The sequence below is a fragment of the Lissotriton vulgaris genome, chromosome 1_1 (genome assembly GCF_964263255.1).
Source record: "Lissotriton vulgaris chromosome 1_1, aLisVul1.2, whole genome shotgun sequence".
Lineage (NCBI taxonomy): Eukaryota > Metazoa > Chordata > Amphibia > Caudata > Salamandridae > Lissotriton > Lissotriton vulgaris.
Window position 1 is genome coordinate 753,390,011 of NC_141685.1, and position 13,429 is coordinate 753,403,439.

Sequence of the window (13,429 nt, forward strand, 5' to 3'; positions counted from 1 at the left end):
GTGTCAAAACATGACCCAGATACTCAACTTTGTCTACCATGAACTTGCGCTTCTCTCTTGAGACTGTCATCCCTTTACTTTCTAGCGTACTCAATACTTTATCTAGAATTTCCAGGTGTTCTTGTTCTGTTTTTGAATGTACAAGGATGTCGTCCTGGAATGCCTCGACTCCTTTCAACTCCCTAAATAAGATGTCCATCAGCTTTTGAAATACACCTGATGAAGAGGCCAGACCAAAGGGTAACCTGATGTACCTGTATGCCCCATATGGTGTCACAAATGTGGTCAACTTTTTCGACTCCTCCGTTAACTCAACCTGGTGATAGGCAGCTTTTAAGTCTATGAGAGTAAAATACCTTGAACCTGAGACAGACTGCAGGATTTCTTGTATCCTTGGGAGTGGGTGGCAACTTATCAGTATGTTTTTGTTTAGGGACCTGAGGTCCACACACAATCTTATGTCGCCTGACTTCCTTTTCTTGGAAACAACGATCGCTGATACCCATTCCGACTCATCTGTTTCCTCAATTACTCCTTCTTTGATTAATTTATCCAACACCTTTTTCAACTCTCCTTTGATGGACAATGGTACGCTTCTTACCTTGTGCTTAGTGGCCACAGCGCCATCTTTTAATTTTATTTCGTGTGAGAAACCCTTTACGCACCCAATTTCACTTTTGAATACACTTTTGTATTTTTCCATTAAGTGTTCCATATTTTTACCTCGCTCCTCAGTACATATACTGTTTATTAGATCTTCCTTAAAGAAAATCGGATCCTTCGCCCCTGGCTGCAAAATCACTCCTATTTTGGCTAGATCCTTCCATCCTATTAATATCCTTCCTTTCTTGGCTACGTACACTTTTGTTTCAATTTTTCTCCCTTTGAATGTTATAGTGTCTATGAAATATCCAATCATGTCTATGTCCTGATCCCCAAAAGCCTTTGGGTTTACGCCAGTTTCATTTAGATCCACATTTTGCCATCTTTCATCAAATAGTTTGTCGGATATAATGGTAATTGGGGATCCTGAGTCAGCCGTGAATTGTACTTCAACCTCACCTATTTTCCCTTCACCTACCAGACCTTTTATTTTACCATCTTCCATTTCTACGTACAATACTATATTGGCACACATTTCTTCGTCATATTCACCAACAGTATTTATTTTTATATTCTCGCTTACACCCGTGGTTTTGCATAACGCAGTGTAGTGGCCAAATTTTACGCCTGGTCTGTCACCGCGCCGTTAGATTACCGAAATCGTTTTTATTTTCACCAGCGCGCCTCAACACAAACCTGAATGCCTACCAGCCCTGGTTATTCATTACCACCGGCCAGGAAAAGCTAATTGACAGCGTTCTCACCCCCCACAATCACGATATGGTCACGCTAGTTCCTCGCACACAGGGAGCCGGTAATTTTCCACCACGAATGACAGTTAGAATTACTGCCCGATCATGGTAAGATCACGCTGGCACCTCGAACACAGGGAGCGCGCATTCTTTCACTACGACTTCACCTCAGTAGTCACTGCAAGCTTCTCTGAATTCTCCACCACGGCAATTCGCATAGGTTATGCACCCAGCCATCAATCACTACTGTGCACGGACCACCATGTTAAAACATTTTTTTTAAAAGACTTCCCTTACTTTTCTCTTTTCTCACAATTTTTAGGTTCATGAGGCTTATAAATATTTGCTGAAGAAAAGTAGTTGAAAACTACTAGTGGTGAGCACTGTTCCTAGCGGAATATCAGATTGTCACAACTGATGATTGTATATATTGTGATCAAATGCATATTTGTTAAGAATACATGATTATTTATACACGTAGTATATGTAAAATTGTATGCGTTCAATACAATTGATTGCAAAAACATATACACTTGGTGGTTCTTTTATGTATTGAAATTTGCTTATAAGTTTGTTTCATAAACTATTTATACTAAGGAAAATAGTTTTTCCCGCTAGGAACAGTGCTCACCACTAGTAGTTTTCAACTACTTTTCTTCAGTTACTTACATTGTGTAGCCAGCACAATACGTAGTGTAGCACCCTTTGATGATATTGGTTTAGCAGTTATAAACTTTAGAATACACGAGTGCACCTCTTTCAATTATTCTTGCTTATAAATATTAGGCATTTATGTAATGTCCTGATGATGATCCCAGCTTTCTAAATGTGGGATCGAAACGCCGTCAACCAATTCATGTACCATATACAGTGTGTAAACCATGTACTGTGTTGATGTAATGGTGCATCTCTGAATATCTGTTCACATTGAGATCTAATGAACAACTGAAGCTTTTTTTTGCCTAAAAAGCCCTTTCTGTCTCACTTTGAATGTACTAAAGTGTTCTTGTATAATTGAGGTACAGGCTTGTGCCCCACATTGTGAGAGTGTCGAAGGATATTCTCTGTGTATTTTTGTTTTATACTATAAATATACTTGCTGACCACTGTCCGGCTGGACAAGTCACTTTAATACAGAATCCATTGTGTCTGTATTCATTTTCATGATTCCTTTTTGCATAGGACCATTGTTGTTTCATAAGATTGTTCCCTAAGGTCCTTTGCTGATTTACTTAGGGTCCCTTGTTGTTTATAAACATACCTTGCGCAATCGCTGGATTGCAAGGGCTAACTCTTGTCCTTCCACTTTTACTAGTGGTTCACTTCCCCTCTTCCCTTATTTCATTTACATTTTTGTTTTCCTTCTTTCCTCACTTGTCACTCGAACGAACCAAGCCCAATTCATATGTCCGACCAAGCTCCATTATATTCCCTTGAGTACATTAAAAAGATCTATGAAGGTCCCTCCTTATTTACGGACTCAGACACCAGTACCCCAGCAACAGGCCCTAATCTCTCAGAGGATCTAGAGAAACAAAAAAAGAAATGTGTCCGCCTGTAGCTTATGATATTGATGCTCACTGACTATTTAAGATCCAATACTATACCTTTGGGTTTACAAGTAAGGAACATCCCTGGTGTTTTCACCGACAACCCAAAATACATAACCGGGTTCAGTTAGATAGGCACTACCTGTTCCCGCCACTGGTTAGTCCTTGGCATTGAAATAGCAACCGAGGAACTCAAGAAACTAGAATTACTCATTAAAGACATTGAGAAACAAATTAATGACAACAATACTGTCCCCGATGCAAAAACACTCGTAGACAAAATTGAAAAGTCTGTCAATGAATTCCACCGCATTGAGCAAAATAAAAAATCTAATAAGGTAAAAAAAGATATCAAATCCTTTGCAGTTGAGCATGCATACCCATACCTCCAGAAGGACTTTTACACGAACAGAAACTTTAACCAAACTCCACAAAATCCCAGAACCTGGGGTAGGTTTAATAGAAGAAACACTGTTGTTGGCTTTACAGACTCCTCTGCGGATTCTTCCGATAACTCTTCGACACACAATCAGAATCCCCATTTTTTAGGGAGAGGCAATGCGGACCCAGGCAAAAGGGGCAAGGTGAAGCGTCAACCCAGGTGGCACAGCCCCCCAGGAGAGAGACAAACCCGCCAGAAGTTTTACCAATGGTAACTAACTCTGAAAATATGGCTATACCTCTCTTTAACCTATCTGACCATGTTCTCTCTAGCACAGAGATTTCTATTCTCAGCAAAGGGTTATCATTTGTCCCATCAACATATCCAAACTTCCTAGATATCCAATCGGAGTTGCTCAGTTTCTTTAGAAAGATAAGACTTCGCGCATTCTTTGAGTTGAAACCACTTGAACCAAGGGTTGCTGCCACCCCATTAAGACCTCCCTCCACCTTCTCTCCATTGTTTGCCATGATTCCCAAAGAGATACTCACCTTTGAAAAAGTGATCCTTAAGGAAACCACTGCTCTGGCCAATTCCCACATATTCATCCCGTACAATATCTCACTTGATGAAAAACTAGCCATCTCCACCCTTCGTGAGAACAACAACCTTATCATAAAACCTGCAGATAAGGGCGGGGGGATTGTCCTACAGGGAATTAATGACTATAAAATAGAAATCTTACGCCAACTATCCAATACGGATCACTACTGCAAGTTGGCAACAAATCCCACTAAAGAACTACAGAAATTATTTAGACAAATCACTCAGGAAGCTCGTGACCTCGGGTTTCTAAGTAAACATGAATTAATTTTCTTAATGTAACCAACCCTAGAACACCGGTAATCTATACATTGCCGAAAATACTAAAAGACCGGAATCTCCTCCTGGACGTCCTATTGTATCCGGCTGTGGATCATTACTCCAACCATTAGGCCACTATGTCAACTTCTTCTTAAAAGATTTTGTGCCTGAAACATGCTGCTATATTCAAGATAGTATGTATATGATCAACCTGATTGAAAACCACCCATTTGATCCGTCTAGAGAGACTCTATGCACATTAGATGTAGAGTCTCTCTATACTAATATTCCACAACGAGAGTCACTCCTGGTCATGGAAAACATACTGAACAACAGAACTCGCCCGCATACTGTGCCCACTTTATTCATTATCCAACTACTGGAAATCTGCCTGACACAAAACTTCTTTAAATTCGACACCCAATACTACCAGCAGGTCAGAGGTACTTCAATGGGTGCAATGTTTGCCCCAACCCTAGCAATCCTGAATATGGACTGGATAGAGTGCAACACCATACTCCTGCCCACCAACCCCTTCCAGTCAGGCATTTCCAAATGTAAACGTTATATTGACGACATTTTCCTTATCTGGGAAGGCCCCGTGGAAAATCTGACCCCCCTTTTTACATTGGCTTAATAACAACTGTAGCAGCCTCACCTTCACTCTTTCACACAGTAAAAACAGCATACCATTTCTAGATTTATGTATTCAGCATAAAGATGGCTTCCTATTCACCTCTCTCATTCGAAAACCTACCGAAAGGAATACGCTACTCAGCTACAAAAGCTGCCACCCACGGGCACTTAAAGACAGTCTACCCTACTCCCAATTCCTCAGAATGAGACGGAATTGTTTCCAAAAAATGGACTACTTTAAAGAAGCCAACACCCTGTTGGACAAACTACACCAAAGAAGTTACCCCTGACGGTTGGTAAAAAATGCAATGAAGAGGGCTTGGTACTGCCCTCGTGAAACACTACTCGAGCCCAAACCCAAGAAAACTGCCGACAAATTGGTATGTGTAACAACTTTTTCTTCTATTTCCAACCAAGTGCGGAAATCGATTAAAAAGAACTAGCATATCCTTAATTCAGGCTCTTTAAATTTGGAAACACCATTGTTTGCACTTAGAAAAAACAAAAGTCTGAAAGACCACCTTGTCAGGGCAGCACTGCCAATCACTTCCACTCCAAACATGACTCTCAATGACCATTGGTCTCTCCCCCCAATTAAGGGCCATCATAGATGTGGTTCATGTATTGTATGCAGTTACTGTATTGAGGGTACAGAATTTGTATTTGAGAACGTCAAAAATGAGCGCAAAACCTTCACGAACTGCAATAGCTGTAATGTGATCTATGCCATCTTTTTCCCCTGTAACAAGGTCTATGTGGGGCAAACCACACAGAAGGTTAAACTACGGATCTCCCAGCATCGCAGCAGGATTCGATGCAAAACAGCCAACACCCCCTCGTTGAACATTTTATTGAGAAGGGGCACAATGAGCATGATGTTTGTTAGACAATCATCAACCAAGTCATCTTGCCTCCAAGAGGTGGCGACCTCACAAGACTCCTGAACAAAGAAGAACTCAAATGGATACTAAGAAATGACAGTCTTAACACCGGACTTAACCTGCAAGAATGCTGGACTAATCTAGTCTGACCAGCTACCTGTTTCTAATGCAGTCTATAAGAACAAAATTCCTGGTTACTCAAGATAAAATGTTTGTATTTAATGACAAGGTTTTTCCATTAGGAGAACCCCCTCTCTCTCTTTCTGGAGCATTGTCCCCTACTTTAAAGGTTTTTGGTTGACACCGCGTTAACTTCTCACATTAGTCACCACGTGCACTGCTCCTTGTTCACACTGTTCGTCTGCTTCATTGTTATCTCCCCTCCTTACTCGCCACTCCAAACCGGCCGCCCAATTACCTGTTGTGGTCCGATCCCTCGAGCTCCTCTTTCTATTTCCGCTACTAACCTTGACCCTTTAAGAGTACGCCCCACGCCAGGATCACCCGAACATCTATTCCCGAGACGCATTGACGGCCTGGACTCGATACCGACTGTTCCGGTAAGCACCCCCTTTGCCCTGTACTCCCAAACCCTCATTGACTCACAGTCTTATATTGTTTAATTAACCCCCTTCCTTCTGCCCACCCAGGTACCCGTCCCATCCAAATCTCGATCGCATTTAACGATCGCCACGACCGGTCATGATTCCTGGTAAGAAACCTCTCACTATCCGGTCACCCTTTTCCAGCGAGTCCTCACCGACTCTCTTCCCGTGCTCAGTTTCCACTCGCCTTTCCCTCTAGGTGACCGCTCGAAAGCCGTAATACTACCCGGGCTCATTGACCATGATTAATATGGTGAGTCTCTTCCCTCACCGCGACGCCTGTCTTTCACTGCGCCGATTTACAAACCATTCATTTTTAACTCACCCCGTTTTTTAAAAATCATCACTTATACGCCTGGTCTGTCACCGCGCCGTTAGATTACCGAAATCGTTTTTATTTTCTCCCGCGCGCCTCAACACAAACCTGAATGCCTACCAGCCCTGGTTACTCATTACCACCGGCCAGGAAAAGCTAATTGACAGCGTTCTCACCCTCCACAATCACGATATTGTCACACTGGTTCCTCGCAAATGGGGAGCAGGTAATTTTCCACCACGAATGATGGTTAGAATTACTGCCCGATCATGGTAAGATCACGCTGGCTCCTCGAACACAGGGAGCGCGCATTCTTTCACTACGACTTCACCTCAGTAGTCACTGCAAGCTTCTCTGAATTCTACACCACGGCAATTCGCATAGTTTATGCACCCAGCCATCAATCACAACTGTGCACGGACCACCATGTTAAAATTTTTTTTTAAAAAGACTTCCCTTACTTTTCTCTTTTCTCACAATTTTTAGGTTCATGAGGCTTATAAATATTAGGCATTTATGTAATGTCCTGATGATGATCCTAGCTATCTAAATGTGGTATCGAAACGCCGTCAACCAATTCATGTACCATAGACAGTGTGTAAACTATGTACTGTGTTGATGTAATGGTGCATCTCTGAATATCTGTTCACATTGAGATCTAATGAACAATTGAAGCTTTTTTTGCCTAAAAAGCCCTTTCTGTCTCACTTTGAATGTACTAAAGTGTTCTTGTATAATGGAGGTACAGGCTTGCTCCCCACATTGTGAGAGTGTCGAAGGATATTCTCTGTGTATTTTTGTTTTATACTATAAATATACTTGCTGACCACTGTCCGGCTGGCAAGTCACTTTAATACAGAATCCATTGTGTCTGTATTCATTTTCATGATTCCTTTTTGCATAGGACCATTGTTGTTTTCAAAACAAATTTTTTGCACCTCAAACATTTCTTACTAATAGCTGGGCATGTTTTACAATCTGCTAAATTCTCCTGCGATCCACATCTATAGCACCTCATGTTTCTCATTCCTATCTTTTTGTCGTACCGATTCTTCTCTCGTCCTTTATTATCACCTTTTCTCTTTTCCTGCAAATAAAACACGTTTGCATTACCACTTGTGCTGGATAGCTCTTTTGTTGACACCAAAGATCTCTCTATACCTTTTGCGATATCCACTACCTCTTGTAGTGTGGGTTTCCTGCATGCCAGTAATCTTGCCTGCACCTTTTTTGAGTAACAGTAAAAAACTACTTGATCCCTGATGTATGTATCAGTCATATCCTCGAATTCACACTCCTTGGCCAGTACTCCTAAACATGCTATATATTCCTCTACGGATTCTCCTTCTTCCTGCTTCCTCAAAGCAAACTTATGCCTACCCACCATTATGTTACTTTCTTCTGCGAACTGCTTCTCAAGTCATTTTACTGCCTCTTGATATTCATTTAACGGTATGAAAACCCCTGGTGGACTTTCATACTCTGGTAGGCTATCAAACACTTCCTTTCCAGCTTTTCCTAGTAGGCCAAATAAAAGTGCAGCTTTCCTTTCTGCGTCGTATGCTTTGCCGTCTATAGATACCAAATAATTCTCAAATGCCCTCAACCAATTCTTCCACTTCATTACAGGCTTCCCTGGCTCCTCTAGGAAAAGTGGTGGCACACATATGTTATTACTTTGTGCCAATTTTCTGTTGCTTATTTTATTGCTCTTCTTCACTGTTGTATTTACCAATGTTTGATTTTTAACTTAACTTCGCCTGGCTAATTTGCATGTTGTTTATATCATGTTTTTATCCTCTTTTCTGCTTCTTTTGCTGTGGCTGCGCATAACGTGATGCATGCGCCTATTATGGGCTTATTTCACCTGTGCCGCTTTACACTCGCGTATATGCCTAGTCAGTTTCACAGCTGATTTCCTCAATTCTATTCAGGATTGGCTCACGCTCAATATGGCTGCGCGTCGCCTGAGCTCGATGACGTATGATGCTGCCAACCAATGACTTCCTCAGCCTGTGCCTACGTCACCTCCCAGCATGCCTCACGCGTCTTCAGCTGACAGGATTTTTCGCGCTGCAATGCTTTCAATGCACGGCACAGTCTTTGAGGTATTCCACTTACTTTACTTTTCGTTGTACAAGTCCTTTTGTTGCACAAGTCCTTCAGTAACCGGTACTTTTGCAGCGCTTCATACCCAGTTCATCACTCCTTGTATCGATTGCCCTTCGGTTGGTCCTTTATGCTTATCGCGTCTGTGAGCTCTCGCTGTCCTTTGACCCTCGTCGCCAATTGTAGTGGGAAGGATGAGATGACACACCAGCAAGGTTAAGATATAAGTATTTATTATACTTGTAATAAGGGCCCACAGAGAGCCAGCAGATAAGGTAACGCTATCAGCCAGGGATTACAGCGTCTGGCGATAGAACCAGGTGACGTCAGATAAGTAATCTCCGAGCATTCGGAGATGACGTTATGTGACGTGTACAACAACAGATATGGAAAACACACTACACATGGTGAATGCGACTCTATTCACAACAGGGACCCCATCCCATTTGTGAATGCTTTACCACCAACTTTGAGTTGGTGGTAAAATGTCACGGTTTTGTGGCTACATTTCAGTGACTAAACATTGGGTGTAGAAATAGCTATTTGGAAGCTGAGCTTTTAGCGCACTCCATCAAAATAATGATTTCTAGTGTTATGTAGCTAACTGCAGTTCTTGAGAATCACAGTTTGGATGTTTGGACATCAGGAAAAGCATCTTTGCCGTAGCAAATGGCCCAATTTTGTGAATCGTGTAGTTTGGGATGCCAAAAATGATTCAATCATATGGCCCAGAGTCTCTATTTGTATTGCTAGATGCAGCTCACAGGAACTATAAATGTAAACATTAACTTGAAAAACGTACCTCAAACTTTTGCTTAGCTATGCATTTCAAATGTTGTTCTATGTCAAGACTTCTAATGCTGTGTATAAAAACATAATAAGACCTTTGGTATAAACCGTTTGTGATAAATACACTTTTAGTGAAAAAAAGATTCAATATATTATCAAAGTATTTTGTGTGTATGTCTATATCTTGACTTAGAAATCCATTATATAATAGAAGGTTTTAACTTATTCTATCTCACAATTTACAGCTAGGAAAATATTGAGGAGGTCTCATGTAGATGGTTTAACTTTGTATGTAACGTGGCAAACAAACAGCTAAAGGTAGCACTGAAATATTTTTCCAGAAACATTGAAGCAATCAAAATGGCGCACAGGAATTATAAGCACATGTTACAGAGTATGAAGGAAGAAATTGAAAGGAATACCTGGGAGGATCTTGATGTAGTGGGGAGTGCCAAAGATGGTAGAGGATTATGGCAAGTTGTGAACCACTCCTTCTTTAGTAATTATAATGCCCAAAAGTGGAGTATCTTATTCCAGCAGATGTGTGGGAAACCATTTTTCTACAGTTTTTTACTCAGAAAATGCTGCTGTCTACTGCCCTGGGGAAGATGGGAACATTATTGCCAAACCCGAGGCTGCCCTTGCTTTAAATCAATCAATGATTTAGAAAAGGGGGTGGTGATGAACAGAGTGTCTGAGTTAAACAGACCACTCTTACCCAGTCCAAAGATCAGGGCTTGATCCATCACCGTTATTTATCTCACTGCCCCATCCCAGCTCAGAACCTGGCTATATGCAAATCAGTCTGTCCCTGGCCCAGTGCATCATGGGAACAGGGCAGACTAAACTACCAAGCCAATTCTTCACCAGAAAGGAGACAAGCTACCGGGGACCGGTTTCTGGCATTTCAGCCTTCTTCGGCCCGGCTTGCTTGAATCCTGATGGAGCAGTGAGAAAGGGACTCATGTCTGAGTATACCCTGCCACACCTATAGTGGCCAAAAACGATTTAGAAAAGGGGGTGGTGATGAACAGAGTGTCTGAGTTAAACAGACCACTCTTACCCAGTCCAAAGATCAGGGCTTGATCCATCACCGTTATTTATCTCACTGCCCCATCCCAGCTCAGAACCTGGCTATATGCAAATCAGTCTGTCCCTGGCCCAGTGCATCATGGGAACAGGGCAGACTAAACTACCAAGCCAATTCTTCACCAGAAAGGAGACAAGCTACCGGGGACCGGTTTCTGGCATTTCAGCCTTCTTCGGCCCGGCTTGCTTGAATCCTGATGGAGCAGTGAGAAAGGGACTCATGTCTGAGTATACCCTGCCACACCTATAGTGGCCAAAAACGATTTAGAAAAGGGGGTGGTGATGAACAGAGTGTCTGAGTTAAACAGACCACTCTTACCCAGTCCAAAGATCAGGGCTTGATCCATCACCGTTATTTATCTCACTGCCCCATCCCAGCTCAGAACCTGGCTATATGCAAATCAGTCTGTCCCTGGCCCAGTGCATCATGGGAACAGGGCAGACTAAACTACCAAGCCAATTCTTCACCAGAAAGGAGACAAGCTACCGGGGACCGGTTTCTGGCATTTCAGCCTTCTTCGGCCCGGCTTGCTTGAATCCTGATGGAGCAGTGAGAAAGGGACTCATGTCTGAGTATACCCTGCCACACCTATAGTGGCCAAAAACGATTTAGAAAAGGGGGTGGTGATGAACAGAGTGTCTGAGTTAAACAGACCACTCTTACCCAGTCCAAAGATCAGGGCTTGATCCATCACCGTTATTTATCTCACTGCCCCATCCCAGCTCAGAACCTGGCTATATGCAAATCAGTCTGTCCCTGGCCCAGTGCATCATGGGAACAGGGCAGACTAAACTACCAAGCCAATTCTTCACCAGAAAGGAGACAAGCTACCGGGGACCGGTTTCTGGCATTTCAGCCTTCTTCGGCCCGGCTTGCTTGAATCCTGATGGAGCAGTGAGAAAGGGACTCATGTCTGAGTATACCCTGCCACACCTATAGTGGCCAAAAACGATTTAGAAAAGGGGGTGGTGATGAACAGAGTGTCTGAGTTAAACAGACCACTCTTACCCAGTCCAAAGATCAGGGCTTGATCCATCACCGTTATTTATCTCACTGCCCCATCCCAGCTCAGAACCTGGCTATATGCAAATCAGTCTGTCCCTGGCCCAGTGCATCATGGGAACAGGGCAGACTAAACTACCAAGCCAATTCTTCACCAGAAAGGAGACAAGCTACCGGGGACCGGTTTCTGGCATTTCAGCCTTCTTCGGCCCGGCTTGCTTGAATCCTGATGGAGCTTTCTGCTTAATTCAGAGACTCTGTCCCTCACCACCCCTTGTTGCAAATATTTTTGTCCACCCTAAGCGTGGAAGGGTATTCTCAGATGTGAGACCCTTGCTCATTGCACCATCAGGATTCAAGCAAACCGGGCCGAAGACGGCTGTAATGCCAGAAACCGGTCCCCGGGAGCTTGTTTCCTTCCCAGTGTAAGAATTGGCTTTTGTAGTTTGGTTTGCCCTGTTCCCATCATGCACTGGGACAGGAACAGACTAATTTGCATACAGCCAGGTTCTGAAACTGGGATGGTGCAGTGAGCTAAAAAACGGTGTTGGATCTAGCCCTGATCTCTTGACTGGGTGAGAGCTTTCTGCTTAATTCAGAGACTCTGTCCCTCACCACCCCTTGTTGCAAATATTTTTGTCCACCCTAAGCGTGGAAGGGTATTCTCAGATGTGAGACCCTTGCTCATTGCACCATCAGGATTCAAGCAAACCGGGCCGAAGACGGCTGTAATGCCAGAAACCGGTCCCCGGGAGCTTGTTTCCTTCCCAGTGTAAGAATTGGCTTTTGTAGTTTGGTTTGCCCTGTTCCCATCATGCACTGGGACAGGAACAGACTAATTTGCATACAGCCAGGTTCTGAAACTGGGATGGTGCAGTGAGCTAAAAAACGGTGTTGGATCTAGCCCTGATCTCTTGACTGGGTGAGAGCTTTCTGCTTAATTCAGAGACTCTGTCCCTCACCACCCCTTGTTGCAAATATTTTTGTCCACCCTAAGCGTGGAAGGGTATTCTCAGATGTGAGACCCTTGCTCATTGCACCATCAGGATTCAAGCAAACCGGGCCGAAGACGGCTGTAATGCCAGAAACCGGTCCCCGGGAGCTTGTTTCCTTCCCAGTGTAAGAATTGGCTTTTGTAGTTTGGTTTGCCCTGTTCCCATCATGCACTGGGACAGGAACAGACTAATTTGCATACAGCCAGGTTCTGAAACTGGGATGGTGCAGTGAGCTAAAAAACGGTGTTGGATCTAGCCCTGATCTCTTGACTGGGTGAGAGCTTTCTGCTTAATTCAGAGACTCTGTCCCTCACCACCCCTTGTTGCAAATATTTTTGTCCACCCTAAGCGTGGAAGGGTATTCTCAGATGTGAGACCCTTGCTCATTGCACCATCAGGATTCAAGCAAACCGGGCCGAAGACGGCTGTAATGCCAGAAACCGGTCCCCGGGAGCTTGTTTCCTTCCCAGTGTAAGAATTGGCTTTTGTAGTTTGGTTTGCCCTGTTCCCATCATGCACTGGGACAGGAACAGACTAATTTGCATACAGCCAGGTTCTGAAACTGGGATGGTGCAGTGAGCTAAAAAACGGTGTTGGATCTAGCCCTGATCTCTTGACTGGGTGAGAGCTTTCTGCTTAATTCAGAGACTCTGTCCCTCACCACCCCTTGTTGCAAATATTTTTGTCCACCCTAAGCGTGGAAGGGTATTCTCAGATGTGAGACCCTTGCTCATTGCACCATCAGGATTCAAGCAAACCGGGCCGAAGACGGCTGTAATGCCAGAAACCGGTCCCCGGGAGCTTGTTTCCTTCCCAGTGTAAGAATTGGCTTTTGTAGTTTGGTTTGCCCTGTTC